Raw genomic sequence first — 6,165 nt, forward strand, 5'->3', positions numbered from 1 at the left:
GTCAAGTACCTCATAGTAGGGGTCGACTATTTCACGAAGTGGATCGAAGCTGAACCTTTAGCCACCATTACGGCTCAGAAAAGCCGGAAATTCCTATACAAAAACATTGTCACAAGGTTCGGAGTCCCCTACTCCATTACCACAGACAATGGAACACAGTTCACGGACACAAGTTTTCAGAACTTGGTGGCCGAACTAAAAATCAAACAGCAATTCACCTCAGTCGAGCACCCACAAGCCAACGGACAAGCAGAGGCCGCAAATAAAGTCATCTTGGCCGGGTTAAAACGAAGACTCCAAGAGGCCAAAGGGGCATGGGCCGAGGAGCTCCCCCAGGTATTATGGGCATATCGGACAACTCCACACTCTACAACGGGAGAGTCGCCATTTCGACTAGCCTATGGGATGGAGGCAATGATTCCTATCGAAATAGATGAAGGGTCACCCAGAGTCATCTTCTACAACGAAGAAGGTAACCCGCAGGCACAAAAGGAAGAACTCGACCTCCTACCCGAGGTCCGAGAAAGAGCCCGAATCCGAGAAGAAGCCTTAAAACGGCGAACGGCCCTCAGATACAATCAGAAAGTAATAAAACGAAGCTTCTCCACTCACGACCTAATTCTAATCCGAAATGACATCGGAACACAAAAGTCGGGAGAAGGAAAGCTAGCCGCAAATTGGAAAGGACCCTACAAAGTAACTGAAGTCTTAGGAACAGGCTATTACAAGATATCCGACCTAGAAGGCAATGAGCTGCCCAGGGCCTGGCACGCCTGTAATCTAAAACGGTACTACAGCTAGAAAAATCTGACCCGAGGTGTACTCTTTTTCCCTACAGGGGTTTTTTAATGAGACACCCGGTCAGATAAGGCACCCGACCTAGTCAAGGGTAAACACTTTATAAATATTCTTTCTTTCTTAATACTAATCAAATTTTTCTATTTTCTTTTGTTCCTTCTCGTGATAAAACAAATCCTGAAAAAGTACCCCGTCAAGGCGCATTAATTTATGCTCGACAAAACGCAAAAAATCATTTGCCAAGAGACCACACAAGGTCGGCAAAGACAAAGCGACGAGGTTCAAATTAATGTGAGAAGTTATAAAAGTAACTCTGAAAAAGGCTCAAAAAAGCCAAATAAAAAGAGATTACAAAAATAACTTAAAAGGCCGACCAAAGACAAGGTCGGACCAACAAAGGGTGTACTCGACCGCGCCACCCGAGGTCCGATAAAAAGCTCGGACCCGAGAAGGAAGCCTTAAAACGGCGAAAACAAAGATTTCGAAAACGCCTACTAAAAGTTGCTATACAAAAAACAACTAAAAAAGTACGAGCGAAAAAAAACGAAATCAAGCGCTAGCTAAAAGGTTGTTATCCAAAAACAACTAAAAAGCATAAAAGCAGAACAAAAAAGTCAAAACGGCGAAGACAAAGATTTCGAAAATGCTTACTAAAAAGTTGCTATACAAAAACAACTAAAAAAGTACGAGCGAAAAAACGAAATCAAACGCTAGCTAAAAAGTTGTTATCCAAAAACAACTAAAAAGCATAAAAGCGGAACAAACAAGTCAAAACGCGAATAAAAACACCGCATAATAAGCTAAAAAAGTTACTACAAGTAGCTAAAAGCAAAAAAGGTGTCCAGAGCATCCACAGAAATCATCCAAAAAACAAAAGAGCCCACAGGCCGGGCAAAAACCCAAAAGATAAAGGGATTACAGAGGATCAAGATCCTTCCCGGTCGCCGCATCAACAGAAGGCTGCGGAAGAAACATAGAAATCGGGACAGCATCGACAGCACCATCATCCCGGTCCAAAACCTCCGCACCAGACCCATCCCCGACCAAAGGTGAAGTCGGGTTCGCAACCGGAACCTCGGGGACGGACACCGGAGCCTTGGGGTCGGACACCGGAACCTCATCCTCGTTGGGAGCAGGAACAATCTCTCCCTCCACAACAACGTTATCCATGCTAAATAAGCTCAGATCCAGGTCAGGAGCAAGAACCCGGACCTGAGCCTTCAAATTTTCATACATAGCATCCGTACCCTTCGCCACATGCCCTTCTAGCTCGTAAAAGTCATTCTGAGCAGATTGCAACTTCTCCTTCGTCTCCACAAGCTCGGCAAGTGCCCGAGTACAATTTTCCTTCGCTGCCTTCGCCATCCCCTCAGATGCATTCGCTGCCGCCACAGCCGCGGTAGCCTTAGCTTTCTCCTTCTCTAAAGATGCTTCCAACTCAGCAATCCTAGCAGCCTTCAGCTCACTAATCTTCTCGAGCTCGGACTGAGCCTTCTCAAGTCGGGAACTGGTCGCGCCAAGGGGAGATTTCTTGAACTCTCGGGCAATAGCAGCATGAAGACTAGCCATCCGAACACAACTCCGCGCCATATACTGAAAATGGTGCTCCATAGACACATCATCAGTAGAAATAAAGGTCTGAGGGAGAATATGCTGTTCAATCCAACCAAGAGCATCAAAATCCTTGTCATTAAAAACCCGCAGGCTCTTGAGAGGTCTTCTGCTTCTTGGGAGGAGGACCCGAGAACGGGGGAGGAGAAGAGGTAGCAGGCCCGGAGGTCGGAGGATATTGAGTTATAGCTCGGAACTGGGGAGTCGGAATAGTCTTCGACCGAGTCTGAACACCCACAGTAGACTTCTCCGGAGAAGATCGGGCAGAAGCCCCCCAGCTTCAATATTCCGAGCGGCCACAGACTTCTTCGTCCGACGAAGATACTTCATGGAATCCGCCTGAGAAGACATCTCTGCAGAAATAAAAGAAAAGGAGTTACCACAACAGAAATTCCACCAAAACAAACAAGGCCAAAATACTAAGAAAAGATGAATCTCGAAAGAGGTCGGGAACTACCTAACTCGGAACGGAGAAGGCTTGGATCTCCCAACATTTTCTTCGTATCCAAGTGAGGTGCCCGACCCCATAAACTGCTCACCACACCCACAAAAGCCTGCTCAACCTCATCTAGACTCTCAAAGGTATATTTAACAGACACTACATTCTCCTGCCAACAAAGAGGAAAAGAAGGCTCCCCACTCTCATCTAGAAAAAAAGGTCGGACGTCTCCAGTAGCCCGGACCTTGAAGTAAAAGTTCTTGAAATCATGAAAGACTCATCATAAAGGGTACAAAACTTCCTTCCCTGGTTAGCCCTAAAAGAAACCCAAGATACCTTCCCTCCACCCGACCCCGGCTTCGTCAACACAAACAAATAGGAAAAAAGAGAAATAGAGGGAGGGACCCCCAAAAACTAACACAAAAGTTGAAACAACTTCAAAAACGCCCAAGAATTTGGATGGAGCTGCGTAGGGGCAAGGTTACAAGACCACAACACCTCGGACTCCAGGTCGGTAAAAGGAAGTCGGACACCAGCTTAGAGAAAAAAACAATCATAAGCATAAAAGAAGAGCTTCTCGGAACTCTCTAAAGGCGGGAAGCACACTCTCCTCGGAATCCGGGGCCACTAGTTCATAATCCCTCTCAGACTCTCTATTTTCACATATGCTACTGTGCCTACGGAACCTAGCTAATATTCAGAATCTACCACAGAAGGGATTCTCAAAGGAAGAGGATCTACCCAACCAAGACCACTCGGAATCTTGGTCGACACCGCTTGAAGAACCTTTCGAGACATAAATTCCTACCTACAAAGAAGAATACAACAGAAAGCAAAAACCCATTCAGCAATGCAAGAAAACAAAAACCCCGCGAAGAAGAAAATGCAGCAACCCGGACCGAAAACACCAGAGAACAAAAAAGAGCCCCCCCCATATACAAACAACAGCAATGGCGGCGCCTCTTTTTCGGGGCAACCCCAGGCATAAAGAGACAAAACAAAGAGCCACACAAAGAACAGAAGCATATGATCACAAGAAAGTAAAAACATGGAAAACAAACCTGGAAAGTAGAAACGAAGGCGAGGAGCTCCGAGGCAAAGGAGAAACGAAGGCGGCAAGCTCCGGAAGCAAGAAGCACGAAACAACAGCGCAGAGGAAACCCCGGAAAAAACGCACGGAAAGAATCAGGGAAGAAGAACAAAGAAAAGAAGAAGCGGCGCTCGAAAAAAGAGATGGCGAAAACTTAGAAAAACAAGAAAGGAACAGAATAAACGAAGAAAAAGGAAAGGGAGCGAATAAATAAAGCCTTCACGAAGGCCGGAACGAAAATCAAGGAAAAACGGTAAAAAAGCAATAAATGCAGAAACGGCCATTTTTGAAAATTTGAAAAACTACTATGCCCGAGCTCGACCTCCCAAAAAGGACGACTCGGGTAGGGGCACTGTTCATACCCTGACCGGGCTCCCCCAACTCGGTAAATCCATGAAAGGTCCGACCGTCCTAAGGCCCACGCCTAAAGGTCGGACCTCGGACATTAAAGGCAAGGAAGGCCCATCAGAAGGAGCGCAGCCCAAAACCTAAAGGCCGAAAAGGCCTAAGGAAGGCGGTTCCACAAAGATAGGGATAAAACTCCCAAAGATAAGATAAGATAAGATATCTCATCCAGGGAAGATCACAGCCAACTACTATAAATACACTGGAACACCCAGGTATGAGATTCATTCCATATTCTACACATATCTGCTTGGACCCATGCTAACTTAAGCATCGGAGTGTCATTGCAGGTACAACCACCAACCGCTCGGCACATCAAGCTCGGGTCCCAGAATCCTCACCTCGGGCCTCTCCAAGACGACCGAGCTACACGTTTCAGGTAACCCTCGGAACAGGTTTAATGTTTGAATCATATCTTTTCTTGATAGCCAAGTCATTGATTTTCAAAATCAAATCTTTTTAAAATTGTTTTCAAATCATATCTTCCCAATCATATATTTTCTAAAACCAATCATATCTTCTTAACCTCATCTTTTTCAAAATAGTTTTCAATCAAATCTTTTTTACTTCTAACTTCAAAATCTTTTTCAAAAATCACTTGATTTCTTTCCCACTCTTATTTTCGAAAATTAATTAATGTTTTTCAAAATGTTTTCAATTTCTTTTACTCAATTTTCGAAAATTTCCTTCCCTCCTCTCACATCCTTCCATTTATGGACTAACACTATTTCTCAATACACAATTCGAACTCTATTTGACTAAGTTCGAATTCTTCTACCTCTTTCTTCTATTTTTCTGTTCTTCTGACACCTCAAGGAATCTCTATACTGTGACATAGAGGATTCCATTTTCTTGTTCTCTTCTCTTTCATATGAGCAGGAGCAGAGACAAAGGCATTCTTGTTGAAGCTGACCCTGAACCTGAAAGGACCTTGAAGCGAAAGCTAAGAGAAGCTAAGGCAACTCTCTATAGAGGACCTAACAAACCTTCAAAGAAGAAGACATGGCAGCCGAAAACAACAACAATGCTAACAATGCAAGGAAGGTGCTGGGTGACTTTACTGTACCTACTCCCAACTTTTATGGGAGAAGCATCTCTATCCCTGCCATTGGAGCAAACAACTTTGAGCTTAAGCCTCAATTAGTTTCTCTAATGCAACAGAATTGCAAGTTCCATGGACTTCCATTGGAAGATCCTCATCAGTTTTTAGCTGAATTCTTGCAAATCTGTGACACTGTCAAGACTAATGGGGTAGACCCTGAGGTCTACAGACTTATGCTATTCGCTTTTGCTGTAAGAGACAGAGCTAGGACATGGTTGGACTCACAACCTAAAGAAAGCCTGGACTCATGGGAAAAGCTAGTCAATGCCTTCTTGGCAAAGTTCTTTCCACCTCAAAAATTGAGTAAGCTTAGAGTGGAAGTCCAAACCTTCAGACAGAAGGATGTAGAATCCCTCTATGAAGCTTGGGAAAGATACAAACAATTGATCAGAAAATGTCCTTCTGACATGCTTTCTGAATGGAGCATCATAGGTATTTTCTATGATGGTCTCTCTGAACTATCCAAGATTCTTTGGATAGCTCTGCTGGAGGATCTCTTTCATTTGAAGAAGACGCCTACAGAAGCTCAAGAGCTGATTGAATGGTTGCAAATAACCAATTCATGTACACTTCTGAATGGAATCCTGTGAACAATGGGACTAATCAGAAGAAAGGAGTTCTTGAGATTGATGCTCTGAATGCCATTCTGGCTCAGAACAAGATATTGACTCAACAAGTCAATTTGATTTCTCAAAGTCTGTCTGGAATGCAAGTGCACCA

At 44.2% G+C, this 6,165-nt stretch overlaps 1 non-coding gene across 1 annotated transcript; it reads right to left on the minus strand.

Moving 5' to 3' along the window:
• Positions 1–5,750: 5,750 nt before the first annotated feature.
• LOC130983496 (small nucleolar RNA R71) lies at positions 5,751–5,858 on the minus strand. Its single transcript, XR_009087481.1, has one exon. It is a non-coding gene; the product is annotated as a small nucleolar RNA R71 (small nucleolar RNA).
• Between the last annotated feature and the right edge of the window lie 307 nt (positions 5,859–6,165).

Source organism: Arachis stenosperma, chromosome 5 (genome assembly GCF_014773155.1).
Source record: "Arachis stenosperma cultivar V10309 chromosome 5, arast.V10309.gnm1.PFL2, whole genome shotgun sequence".
NCBI lineage: Eukaryota > Viridiplantae > Streptophyta > Magnoliopsida > Fabales > Fabaceae > Arachis > Arachis stenosperma.